General features: G+C 40.5%; 1 long non-coding RNA gene across 1 annotated transcript; it reads left to right on the plus strand.

Annotated features, from left to right (window-relative positions):
• Positions 1-6: 6 nt before the first annotated feature.
• On the plus strand, positions 7-12,326 carry LOC137097006 (uncharacterized). Its single transcript, XR_010909892.1, has 5 exons — positions 7-602; positions 3,985-4,029; positions 5,081-5,110; positions 6,313-6,382; positions 10,838-12,326. It is a non-coding gene; the product is annotated as an uncharacterized lncRNA (long non-coding RNA).
• The last annotated feature ends 1,503 nt before the right edge of the window (positions 12,327-13,829 follow it).

Consider the following 13,829-nt stretch of genomic DNA (forward strand, 5'->3'; position numbering starts at 1 on the left):
GTTGTTATTATTATTATTATTCTCCAAATTAACCAAGTAAAGATCTGAATGGTAATGATTCAATGTGAAGAAAAATAATTCTGTTGGCCCTTCATTGCCCCCAGCAATTAATGTATTTCAAGGAACCTTGTATCTTGGAATGCATTACTGAATTTTGCTGAATTTTGTCTTATTTTGTTAGATTGGTTGTAAGGTATATTTCACAGATAAACCATTTTCCACAGCATCCTGTTGAATTAAGTTAAGATTGCCTTGATTTAAACTGATGTTTTGCCAGTAGGTATTTTTAGGGACAGCCAAATACATTAGCTGCACTTTGTAGTAAGGCAGTCTCCATGCATAAATAGAATAGTCATGTCATATATATAGATGGTTTAACTTTCCAAAGACCACGTCTTAAAAGAAACCAGTCTGGGTGAACCTCTCAAGAATGGCAGCTTATACATATGGACTTCTGTGATTCCTGAATGTTGAAAGAGGCCATTAATAAATGAGCAGCCAAGACCTGTAAGTACCTGTCTCTTGTTACACAGGGCCAACTCTAGGGCCAACTGTAAGACCAACTTCTGGGACCACAGAAGAAATCATTACCAATGAAGCTGGTAAACAATTGCTTTTACTTTTAATGGTGTTCTGTTTGCTTGTTACCAGATTATTTTGCTACCCTGAGCAAAATTCACAGTGGATTGTGTTGTCTCTGTGTTGTGATTCGTAGTGTATTGTATGTGAACAGATAGTAGCAGTAGTAATAGAGGTCAATTTGATTTGTTACCCACCTCTCCTCAAAGCTTGAGTTAAAATACATACACTAAACATGAGACCATTAAAACACATGTATTAAAAACACAGAACTAAGATTAAAACATATTAAAATCATTCATAGTGATAAAATCTAAGTTTAAATTCAAAGATCAATTTGACTGAGTGAATGTACTTTATTCAAAACTAGACAAGTGGCATCTGTTCAAGCATGAACTGCACTTAATGGCAGCAATGTGCAATTTTGGGCAAAGTCTTTCCTTTACCCGGTATCCTATATGTTTTAACTGGAGGATATTACGATGGGTATTCTCCTCATTGTGTGAGGTTATTGTGGAGAGATGTTGCTAGGTCAAAGCTACATGGCAGGGCAGAAGTGGCTGAACCGTTAGATATGCAATGTGGTTTTGCTCTTTATATCTGTCCTCCTAAAATAACAACTCCTGTTCAAAGTTCTGACCAGAATTGCGCTCTTCTTTTCCTTCATGCTTCTGTTTTCGTCTTTATCAACTAAAGTTTCAGTGTTGGTGTAGGTCTTCATATCTTGTCCTATACAGGGCTGTGTTTTGGGCAATTTATCCTCAATTTGTCCAAAATGATTTTGGTGATTTGGCAGACCTTAGCATTTTCTTGTGATTGTCGACACCTCCCTCTTGTTCTTTTCTTCCTGTGTTTTTTCATGTCAGGAGTGACTTGAGAAACTACAAGTCACTTGTGGTGTGAGAGAACTGGCTGTCTGCAAGGATGTTGCCCAGGGGTCGCCCAGATGTTTTACCATGGGAGGCTTCTCTCATGTATCCACATGAGAATCTGAAGCTGACAGACGGGAGCTCACCCAGCTCCCCGGATTCAAACCACTGAACTTTGGTCAGCAGCCCTGCCAGCACAAGGGTTTAACCCATTGCGTCACGAGGGCTCCTTTTTCTATCGGAAATCTAGCTGGACTCAACCGTCTTGAGTTTACTGTTAACGTAAAGGTAAAGGTTTTCCCCTGACATTTGGTGTCAAAGTTTTATTTTGATTCTGCATACATTAGCACTATCAGATCTGGTACAGTTTGCAATAAGTGCTGGGGATGCAAATTTGTCCCTTAGGCCTGCCAAATATGTACCTGAAGCCCTTCTTTAATCCTGTTGCTTACTTCTCCTTTTTTATTTTTAGTTTGTTTTAAAATGGCTTTGCCACACCATGTATTGCAAAGATTGGCCTTTGGCTTGCTTTCCATTTTTGTTTTCTTTCTCTAGAAACCCCAAGTCTCTATGTGAGAAAGCAACCTGGCCAGGCAAATAGAGACTAAAGTTTTGATTTCTAGCATGTCCAGCCAAAATGCCTTTCTAAAAATTACTAGATTTGAAAATTATGATTACTAGGAAAAATGAGAGGGAAGAAGAGAGAGAGAAAGAGAGAGAGAGAAGGAAAAATAGAAAGAAATATATATATACAATGTAAATCAAGGGTAAACAAGTACATTGATATATCCTGACCTTGTCTCCAAAATAGAATACAGTGATACCTTGCACTAAAAGTTTAATTCATTCTTTGACCAAGCTCTTAACTAAAAATGCTCTTACCTCAAAGCAAATTTCCCATTGAAATACAATTAATTGGTTCCGCCCCTGAACTCCCCCCCCCCATTTTTATTATGTGTTTTAAAATATGAAAATGTACTTTATAAATAACAAACAATGTATAAAACGTACATTCACATGGAGCAATAAAAAAGAAAGATCAACTTTAAAATGGTAGAAGTACAAAGTTGTGGTACAATGGTAGAAGCACAAAGTTGTGGCAAGGAAGCACAAAGTAATGAGGCAAAAGCATCAATTTTCTTCATACTGTATTCATTCCAGCCTCCCTCCCTCTCTTGCTCTTTCTTTCTCCCTCTCTTCATGAAACTAAACATACCAGGATTAAAAACTATACAAAATCAACTAACCCAAAGTTTCTCAAAGCAGACAGCAATCTCCCAAAACTGACAAGAGCACGCGTCACGGAGTCTGTTCCCTTGAAGCCCTAAAGCCCTGTACACTTGTGCTAGTGCTTCCTCTGGCATTAGCGCTTAACTCAAAACATAGCTCTTATGTCAAAGCAAAACCCAGGTGAGCCATGGGTCTTAACTCAAAATGCTCTTAAGGTGGGATGCTCTTAAGTAGAGGTTCCACTGGGTAGAAACCTTTTGGTTATTCCCAACTAGATTAATCCCATTGAATCAGTTCTTAAATGGTAAGTCAGTATGTAAATAAATCTAATGGAATCAATGTCTCTACTTTAGTGAAATCTAGCAAAGGGGTTTAAGATTTATTATGGTGACCTCAATAGGTATCAGGAGTAATGCTTACTACATTACCCTAGCCAGTATAGCAGCCACTGAGTTTTAGAATAAATGTGTGAGGAAAGGAACAGGAGGCATTTAATGGAGTGGGAGAGCAGTGGGAACCAAGAGAAGCGAAATTTCTGAGCACAGAACATGCAGTAGCAGGGAGTGATGTAGGGCGACTTGTTTTTACCTGCTGTAATTTTTGATGTCTGTGTTTTTTTTCTGTGCAGTTTTTCTTGTGGTGTGTCCATCTTGTTTGTAGCATTGTGTTGTCTTTTGGTGGGGTTTTTTTGGTGGGAGGAGATATTTACAGTGCAAGTGCAATCATTTTGTTGAGTTTTGAGGGGCAAAGGTATGGTTTGCCATGTGGATCTTGATCTCACCTGAGCCTTTATGCGTTGGGCACATTACCTCTTTTGAGTAACAAACAGGCTACCCACTGCCAACCTTCAATGACAGAACCCATAAAATTCCTTATTTTGAGTCCCAAGCAGACAACAATTGTCCATCTATGATGATGGAACCCATGGCATTTTCTCAAATTTCAAATTGTATTCAAGGACCCAAGCATTGTTACAGTGCATGTCTATTATCCAATATCTCTTAACTGTTATGATAAATGAAATGAAGATTCATGGGCAGTGGTTGGAGGTTATGGGGCCATAGAGGGCCATCCAGTGGACCTTGGTAGGCTGTATCCTAATGGACCCAAATGGTACATTTGGATGGTGGGGCTGATATAAAAGATCTTGGCACTCGCTTAGGTTTTGTCCACCTCTGCATAACTTACACATTCTTTTTCTCTGCATAGGGGGTCTCTCTTTATTTGGTGATTCCCCCTCCCCCTGTTTTGCTTTTTTAAACTTGTGCTGTTTGTCATTAACCCCAAAACTCCCTTTTTCTTATAGGATCTACACAGAGTCCAGGTGGAACAGTTCCTAGTGATGAATCAGGTAAAGCTAAATGATGGTGGTAGCAAACCAGCCATCTTTTTTGGACTTCTAATAGGCAACACAGGAGCCCCTGGTGGCGCAGTGGGTTAAACCACTGAGCAACTGAACTTGTTGACTGAAAGGTCACCAGTTCAAATCTGGGGAGCAGGGTGAGTTCCTGCTGTTAGACCCAGCTTCTGCCAACCTAGCAGTTTGAAAACATGCAAATGTGATTAGATCAATAGGTACTGCTCCAGTGGGAAGGTAACGGCACTTCATGCAGCCATGCCAGCCGCATGACCTTGGAGGTGTCTCGGATTTTCGACTTAGAAATGGAGATGAGCACCAACCCTAATGTTTTTCAGCAACACATTTTAGGCTGCTATTCTGTTCCCACTTACTCAGAGTAAGTCCCACTGAACTAAATGGGACTTGCTACCAAGTAGAGGCCTGAAGTGATGGCATTTTCTCCAGTCCAGTGGTGAATGTAGACATGGTGTTGGCAGTTTATTTAGGACTCTAAAGAATGTCTAAGCATGCTTGTCTCTTGAATTAATTATTCCCCTTGCGCAAACAATTCACTTATGCCTTCACTTATTGCCTTCGGAGAAGTGCAATGACAATTGGCATGGCCTTGGATTATGATTGTGGATGGTGTGGTTTTAATAACTGATGTAATGTTTTAACTGTTTTGATGTGTATTAATTTTAATCTTAATTTAAATGTTTATTTTAATTGCATGTTGTTTTTAAGGTATTGAATAGTTGCCTATGTGTAAAGCCACCTTGAGTCCCCTTTGGGGTTGCGAAGGGCAGGGGATAAATATGGTAAATAAATATTGCTGTGGCAATTGGCCTTTTGACAACTAAAAATACAATTTCTGAAATGACAAATTCAAAAAAAGGCAGAAAACATCTGAAAGTTTGATTATCTCTTTAATCTTCATGACACTTGTTTTTAATAGCTGAAAAAGGCCAAACCTCGGTTCAGCTAGAGAAAGATTGGAGATCCCTCCTGCACGCTGTTTAAATATCAATTTTCTCATCTTTTTGTTTTTTCTCTTTCACTTTAGGAAGTAGCAATATCCCAGCAATTGTCACTGGTAAGTATTTCTAGTGCTAGAAATTTTAATATAGTGAATATGGTAGTTCTTGATGGAATTTAACTTTAGAAAACTGAATACTATGAGTCTATTCTTATCAAACCATTTCGTGATGCAACCATGAAAAATCACATTTGGAGGAAATTGTGAATATTTTTAACAGGAGTTATTGAGGATGCAAAAAAGGTGGCTCCAAATCCAGTTCTGTGGATAGAGATTTTAAAAAGAATGTTCAGTTTCTGGTTTAAGATATGTCTGTCTGTCTGTGTGTCTGTCTGTCTTGGCAGACAACCTGTTGTGCCCAGCATTACAAGGTAACTGAACTAATGTACTTGAGTGGTTTTATTGTACCTTGAAAAATTCTGGACAGCACTTCAGCTGTTACTTGCATTAAATTATTGCTTGGGCTGCTAAGAGGAGTTTAAAAATGGCACAGCTTAATGAATACATAATGAGAAACTTCCTGGCTCTGCTGTGAAGGCAACTTGCATCTGACACAAGATGCAAGTTAGACATTAGACACACTTTCCGTGAAATATTCAAACAAGTAGGTTTCCATCTTCAGCATCATAGTCAATCATTTCTCTGCCAGGTTACTCTGCATTCCCTCCCTGAAAAGAAGACCGTTTTTTACTTCCCATCAGTTTAACAGGAAGACTATGTTTAATATAATACAGTCTCGTCCTGGTTGGATGTTTTGCCTTAAACCAGTGGTTCCCAACCTTTTTTTGACCAGGGACCACTCTCCAACATTAGTACCAAAGGTTTTTTTTGTCAACTTTAGATTTGGTTTGGTTATTTGGGGGTGTTGATTCAGAAAATTGCATTGGGTAGACCACATTAGCTCTAGTTTGTGATACAGAACATACACCATCCAATAGTCACCATCTGCTTGCCCACAGAAAACCATATTTAATGAGCCTTGACACTATAAGAGGGTTTCACAAAACCAGTCACTCTCATTGCAACGGTGTAATAACAGTGAGGCCGCAAAACATATTTTAGTTCTTGAGGACCATTGGTGGACCCCGGACCACAGGGTGGGAACCACTGCCTTAAACCTTTCTTAAAGCTCCTATTGGGAGTTTTCAGTGGTACACTGGGTTCTTCCTGGACAGAAAAAAACCCTGTTACTTTGTCTTGTTACCATTATGTACCGGATATCACTGAGTTTCTTTCTCTTTCTCTTTTTCCTTTCCCAGGTGTTGTGCTTGGAATTCTTGCTCTTGCTATAGCAGTTGGTTCATTTGTTTTGTACAAAAGATCTCGGGGGTGAGTGAGCCCCAGTTATACTGCCTTTGCTTCCTTGTATCCTTTCTGTGGCTGTGTGAACATGTCTGTGCTTCCGGGTTTCACTGCATCCTCTTCTGTTCTGTAACCAGTCGACACTCCGTAAATCAGAGGTAAGTGTATGAGGTCAAAATGGAGGACTGTAATCACTTTGGTCTCTGGTTGCTTCTGGATCAGCACATAGAAGATGGCTTTGAAAAGCAGCAGATCACAGGAGCTGTCTTCATAGACTTGTCAGCAGCCTATGATACTGTGAACCACCGCCTCCTCCTGAGAAAAATGTATAATATCACAAAGGACTACCGCCTCACCCGCCTCATAGGAAACCTGCTACAAAACAGGAGCTTCTTTGTTGAGTTCCAGGCCCAGAGAAGCAGATGGCGGAAACAGAAGAACGGCCTGCCTCAGGGGAGCGTGCTTGCTCCATCCATGTTCAACATCTACACAAATGACCAACCACTGCCAGAAGGGACAGAGAGTTTCATCTATGCTGATGATCATGCCATTACTGCTCAAGCAGGGAGCTTTGAGATGGTAGAACAGAAGCTCTCCGAAGCTCTAGGTGCTCTTACTGCCTATTACAGGGAAAACCAACTGATCCCTAATCCATCTAAAACACAGGCATGTGCCTTTCACCTTAAGAACGGACAAGCATCCCGAGCTCTGAGGATTACCTGGGAAGGAATCCCACTAGAGCATTGCAGCGCACCCAAATACCAGGGAGTCACTTTGGACCGTGCTCTGACCTACAAGAAGCACTGCCTGAACATCAAACAAAAAGTGGGCGCTAGAAACAACATCATACGAAAGCTGACTGGCACAACCTGGGGATCACAACCAGACACAGTGAAGACATCTGCCCTTGCGCTATGCTATTCTGCTGCTGAGTATGCATGCCCAGTGTGGAACACATCTCACCACACTAAAACAGTAGATGTGGCTCTTAATGAGACATGCCGCATTATCACAGGGTGTCTGCGCTCCACACCACTGGAGAAATTACACTGCTTAGCCGGTATTGCACCACCTGACATCCGCCGGGAAGTAGCAGCCAATAGTGAAAGGACCAAGGCAGAGACATCTCCAGCTCATCCCCTGTTTGGGTATCAGCCAGCACGTCAACGACTTAAATCAAGACATAGTTTTCTTAGATCTACAGAGACACTTGCTGGAACACCCCAGCAAACGAAAGTCCAAAAGTGGCAGGCCCAAACCCAGCACCTCAATTCATGGGTGATACCAGATGAGAGACTCCCCCCTGGGCACACAGAAGACTGGGCGACTTGGAAGGCTCTGAACAGACTGCGCTCTGGCACCACGAGATGCAGAGCCAACCTTAAGAAATGGGGCTACACGGTGGAATCCTCGGCATGCGAGCGCGGAGAAGAACAAACCACTGACCACCTGCTGCAATGCACCCTGAGCCCTGCCACATGCACGATGGAGGACCTTCTTGCGGCAACCCCAGAGGCACTCCAAGTGGCCAGATACTGGTCAAAGAACATTTAACCAAATACCAAATTTGCAAAATCTGTGTGGGTATTTTTCCCTTTTTTTTCTTTTTTTTTTCTTTTTCTTTTTAATGTCTGTGTTTGTTTTGCTCTGTTAGAATTGTAATACAATGGTTGCTGATGACACGATAAATAAATAAATCACTTTGGTCATGCAAAGACCTGTATTGGGGCTAGAATATTCAACCTGTCGGTAAATGAACTACAATTAAGATGAGCCAGCCGTGTTGATAGCAGTGAGTTATTTAGAATTATTAGAGCAAAAGTGACTTGGGAAGAGCCCCCAAAAGATCTCTTTAAAAGGGGGGAATGGGCACTGAAATGGCAAAATTTCAGACATGAGAGGGAGGCAGGATCTTTGCATCACTTCTACACTAATAAGATCTTAGCTGATACTAACAAAAATCTGTTTTCTGCATGATAGTTATCAGTTGCTGTATGAAAGGCTTCTTCCTCCTTAGGGAGCACCTACACTATAGAATTAGTGCAGTTTGACACCACTTTAACTACTGTGGCTCACTGCTGTGGAATCCTGGGAGTTGAAGTTTTTCAGTCTTTCACATTCTCTGCCAAAGAGGGCTTGTGCCTCCCCCAACCACAATCTGCAGCATTAAGACATGGCAGTTAAAGTGGTATCAAACTGCTTTAATTCCACAGTGCAGTTTCCCTCAGGGTTAGGGAAACTGAGTTGTTGGTGGTGATGCCTTTCTTTATTTATTTACAGTATTTATATTCCACCCTTCTCACCCCGCAGGGGACTCTGGGGGGATTACAATGTACACATATATGGCAAACATTCAATGCCAAAAACATACAATAGATAGAAACCAACAGTGAGAGGCTATTTAACTTTTTTCTGACCACCAGGGGAGCTGTCGCTTTCATCGTCCATCTCTAACACTGATGAAGTACTTCCACATTCCCCGTATGCTTTTTGCTGGAGTGCTTTGCTGGAGTCTTTTTTATGGCCTTGTAAATTTTGTTAAATTAGCCTCTCCACACATAGGTGGTACCTAAATTTCCTACTTGACAGATGCAACTGTCTTTCGGGTTGCAAAGGTCAACAACAAGTTACACAATTGGTCGGAAGCTCACTCCGACCCGGGCTGGCTTTGAACTCATGACCTTGTGGTCAGAAGTGATCTTAATGCAGCTGACACTCAGACAGTTGCATCACAGCCTTCAGATCTTGATCCTCATAGAGTGACTGTCAACTGACAATTGAAATATTTTCAAGAATGCCTTTATAGGCAGTGATCAAAGTTTTCTAGTGGTGTTGTGATATCAAAATGTAGTGAATGGCTTGTAAGTGTCACACCCTTCACAGATATTTTTACTGTTTTCTTTGTTGAGCCTCAGTTGTCCTTTTATTTAGAATGGGCGTAGTTCCTTTTTGTACAGCTTTCTGTGGGAGGGAACCATAATTAGATTCTGTCCCTTTTAAGGACACCCCCTCCACAAGTCAGAATTTGCAGTCCTCTTCAGCCATTCCTTTGCAGTTTGTCATTCAGATAGTGACAGGGAGCCTCGAGGCTGTAATATCTTCCATGTCAAAGGTTGAGGAAACTAAGTTTAAAACTTGGGGAAACAAGTTTGAGGTATTGAGGAACCCAGTCTACAGTTTGAAGAAGAAAAGAGACTTAAACAGGAGATGTTGATAGAAGTAAAATCTGCACAAAGGACACAGAAAAGAGGCTAGAAAGAGGATCCCTTTCGAAGAAATCAAGAGAAACCCAGTTAAGTTCTAAGCTTCCATCTGTTCCATCAAGTAATTGTTTGTTGGTCTGACCCTGGGAGGAGTTAAGAGTGCTGGTCTTCAATACAATTAACTTCCTTTTTGCTTACTGTTACACCTTTTGTTTCCAACTCTGTTCTTGCCGAGAATAGGGCACCTGAGGAGAATTAGTTCGGGGAACAGAACAATAATTGTTGCAAGTAGTGTACATGCGTTCCCATCAGCCATGACACCAGTTTCATGATTTTGCTTGTAAGTACTTACATTATCCACAAGCAACCTTTGTAGGAGAGACACACATGAGGCTAGAGCAAGGAAACAAACATAATAAAGATTCTTTTTTAAAAAAACAAAAAATGATCCATAATGTTTAGGTTCAACCTTTTCTAAGTTATGGTAATAGGGATCTTAAAGTCAACATACATCTTCGATTTTTTCTGAGGACCGTTTGCTTGTGTAAGTTTGAGTTAAATTCCCTGTGCTTGTATCCAGCCCAACTTATTGTCATGGCCAAAAAGTTCAAGTTCACAATTCAAGGTGGGCTAGTGTACCGGTTTAGATTGGAAAAAGAGCCGCTTCTACTTTGAGGTTTATTACTAGTAAGTAGACAGATGATTGCAAAAGCTGAAGTATATTCTTATTTGGGAAGAGAAAGAAATGCTGCTATTTTCCATCATTAGGAAATACGCCACCTTGAAAGGAAACATATCAGTAGAAGAGTTCACACCATCAAAGCAATATTGTCCAAATAACTTTTTATGGAACCTGTATTCCTAATACTTATGATAATTAAACACAGCTTTCCAAGATATATCAATATGTATATGCAAATACAGATATTCTAAAATCTGAAATCCAAACCACTTCTGACCTCAAGCATTTCAAAGATTTCTGTCCTAATGTATTCATTCTTCTTTGCTTCTATCCTGCAGTTACTAACAGTAACTAGATTACTTCTGATTCCCTGGATTGTGTAATTGGATTTTCCTGTCAGAATCAGCAGCCTTTGCCCTTCTTTTTAGTATGACTGCTGTCCTTACATTTCTTTCAAAATATTGGTGTATTGTTTAATGGAAATCACGTGTGTTTCCTCTTTTTTTTCTGACAGGGAGAACCAAACACAAATTGCTTTGAAATTCCATTTAGTAAACTGTATTTATATTCAATTTAAAATGTGTGCCTTTTCCACAGGAAAGGGGGCTCTCAACCTGGTACACCTGACCCAAGTAAAAATATGGAAATGCAGGGGAAAGGAGGTCCATCAAGATCCTGATCTTCTTGCACTGACTTTCTGCAGTGAATGCTAGTAGCCTTTCGGTTACCTATTACTTCCCAGTTTTCATGAGAATTGGAAATGGGAACAGAGTGAAGAAATATAGCCATAGTTTTCGTTACTGAAATTGACTGTCCAGATCGAGGCATCTGGAGCATGAAGAAATTTTGCACATCAGAAAACACCTGTTTATTTGCACTTGTTTCTTCTGTATAGCACTTTTATTCTCTCTACCCAGAAAGTGATGCTTTTATTTATCTTAAAAAGTATATGGCCATTTTGTAATATGACACACTGAAGATTATTTAATAGACCACATGTTTCTTTCCTCGGGGTTTGTTTCCTATTTATCTCTTGAAGGGATGAAAGCATAGCTGTTAAAGTCCATTGTACTTGTGATCTCCTCAGGATTTCTTACATAAAAACATCCAAAAGTAACACGTGCCTAATCTAAATTTTTCTGTGTTTGTGTGTATTTTAATAAGTAACAACAATGTTTATACTTAACCAAAAAAATCAAGAGCACTTCTAGGACACAAATAATTCAGTGAAAATGATGTAAGAAATTATGCCACTGGAATTGGTGTGTCTCAAAAGCACTGTTCTTTTTACAATATGGAGGACAAGCTTGTCATACCTTTGTGAGCTTTTGTGTGTTTTTGAGGAATGTTGTATTTGTAAACTGCTTACAGGGTTGTATACATATCCTTACTTTGTTAATTGAATAAAACATAACTTTGATCAATATTAAACCTATGTTAAATAAAAGACTGCAAGTTTCACATGTGGTATTTCTGCTGAAGATGTCTGATTATTGTTATGCATCAATATACAAGGAGCCCCCGGTGGCACAGTGGGTTAAACCCCTGTGCCAGCAGGACTGCAGACCGACAGGTCGCAGGTTCGAATCCGGGGAGAGGCGGATGAGCTCCCTCTATCAGCTCCAGCTCCTCATGCGGGGACATGAGAGAAGCCTCCCACAAGGATGATAAAAACATCAAATCATCCAGGCGTTCCCTGGGCAACGTCCTTGCAGACGGCCAGTTCTCTCACACCAGGAGTGACTTGCAGTTTCTCAAGTCGTTCCTGACACGACAAAAAAAATCAATGTACAAAACAGTAAAAATAGACATTTGTCAGCAAACAGTTGGTGTAGCTTTTTCTTTCCATTCGGGGCATTTCAGACAACCATTGCTCTTAAGCAAAAACCCTGAGACAGCAGGTGGACATAACCCTGCTAGGTAACTGTTATGTTATTTTGTTGTTCATTTGTTCAGTCACTTCCGACTCTTCATGATCTCATGGACCATCCCACGCTAGAGCACCCTGTCAGCCATCACCTTCCCCAGGTCCTTCAGAGTCAAGCCAGTCACTTCAAGGATACCATCCATCCATCTTGCCCTTGGTCAGCCCCTCTTCCTTTTTCCTTATTTTCCCCAGCATCATTGTCTTCTCTAAGCTTTCCTTTCTTCTCATGATGTGGCCAAAGTACTTCATCTTTGCCTCTACTATCTTTCCCTCCAATGAGCAGTCAGGCTTTATTTCCTGAATTATGGACTGGTTGGATCTTCTCAAGGTCCAAGGCACTCTCAGAACTTTCTGCCAATACCACAGTTCACAAGCATCTATCTTCCTTTGCTCAGCCTTCCTTATGGTCCAGCTCTCACATCTGTAGGTAACTACAGGGAATACCATTGCTTTGACTATGCGGATCTTCGTTGCAAGTGTGATGGCTCTACTTCTCACTGTTTTATTGAGATTGGATATTGTTCTCCTCCCAAGAAGTAAGCATCTTCTGATTTCCTGGCTGCAGTCTGCGTCTGCAGTAATCTCTGCACCTAGAAATACAAAGTCTGTCATGGCCTCCATGTTTTCTCCCTCTATTTGCCAGTTATCAATCAAATCGGTTGCACAATCTTGGTTTTTTATGTTTAACTGCAACCCAGCTTCAAATTTTGGGCCTTAGGAGAAGGAAAATGGACATTAGTGAAGCCAAAGAGTTAGTTAGAAAGTTCAGAGATCTATTAGGGAAGAATTGCTGGTTTAGTGATTATAAACAGATCCCAGGAAAAGGACTGTTTGAAGTAAAATAATTCTAGTCAGGAAGAAGTCTGCTAGTTTCCTGAGGGAGTTAAGAGTTGTTATTGGAAACCAAGTACTGAACTGTTTTAAAGTAACCAAATAAGCTTCATCTCATTCTTGCAACTGTTACGCTTAAGTGCCTGTGTTTTTGAAAACCACACAAATATACATCTTTGTTCTTTGTTAACAAACAACTGTCTCAGTGTGCCTCTGTTTGAAGAAGTATCCATAGCAAATTAGGGAAACGGAGTTTCCAGATTGGTGGCAGCAACTACCTAGAAGAATTTCAATAATATCCACCTCAGTGTCCTGTGCCCTGAGTTCGAATTCAGTACTATCCTGCTACTTTCAATATGTTAGTCAAACAAGAAAACTAAAAAACCCTTTTGACTTTGGTGGTAGCCTGATTCTATAGTAAAAACTCCTCAGAATATTACTATATTGGTGGCAGCATTTGAGTCTTCAACCTTTGATTAATTAATCAAATAATTCCCTCACATATATTGGTGGCAGCGGTCTGGAGGGCTGAATAAAGGGGCCCTCTGCAAGAAGATTTTTGGGTTCGCCTTGAGTGTGTGGATTTAAAAACACACAGGTCCTCCACATATATTGGTGGCATAGCATTGGGATAACATCTGAATCCATATCTTCTGTATTGTCTTGCCATCTCTTAATCTCTTCAGCTTCTGTTAGGTCCCTGCCATTTTCGTTTTTGACCATGTTAAAGCTGGAAGGAGGAGTAACCAAATTACGTAAGACGAGTTCAGTTTTAATTAATTTTTGGGTAGGACTGAAACCTTAACCCTTCTGTATCTCCTAAGTGAGACA

This window comes from Anolis sagrei, chromosome 4, assembly GCF_037176765.1.
Source record: "Anolis sagrei isolate rAnoSag1 chromosome 4, rAnoSag1.mat, whole genome shotgun sequence".
Lineage (NCBI taxonomy): Eukaryota > Metazoa > Chordata > Lepidosauria > Squamata > Dactyloidae > Anolis > Anolis sagrei.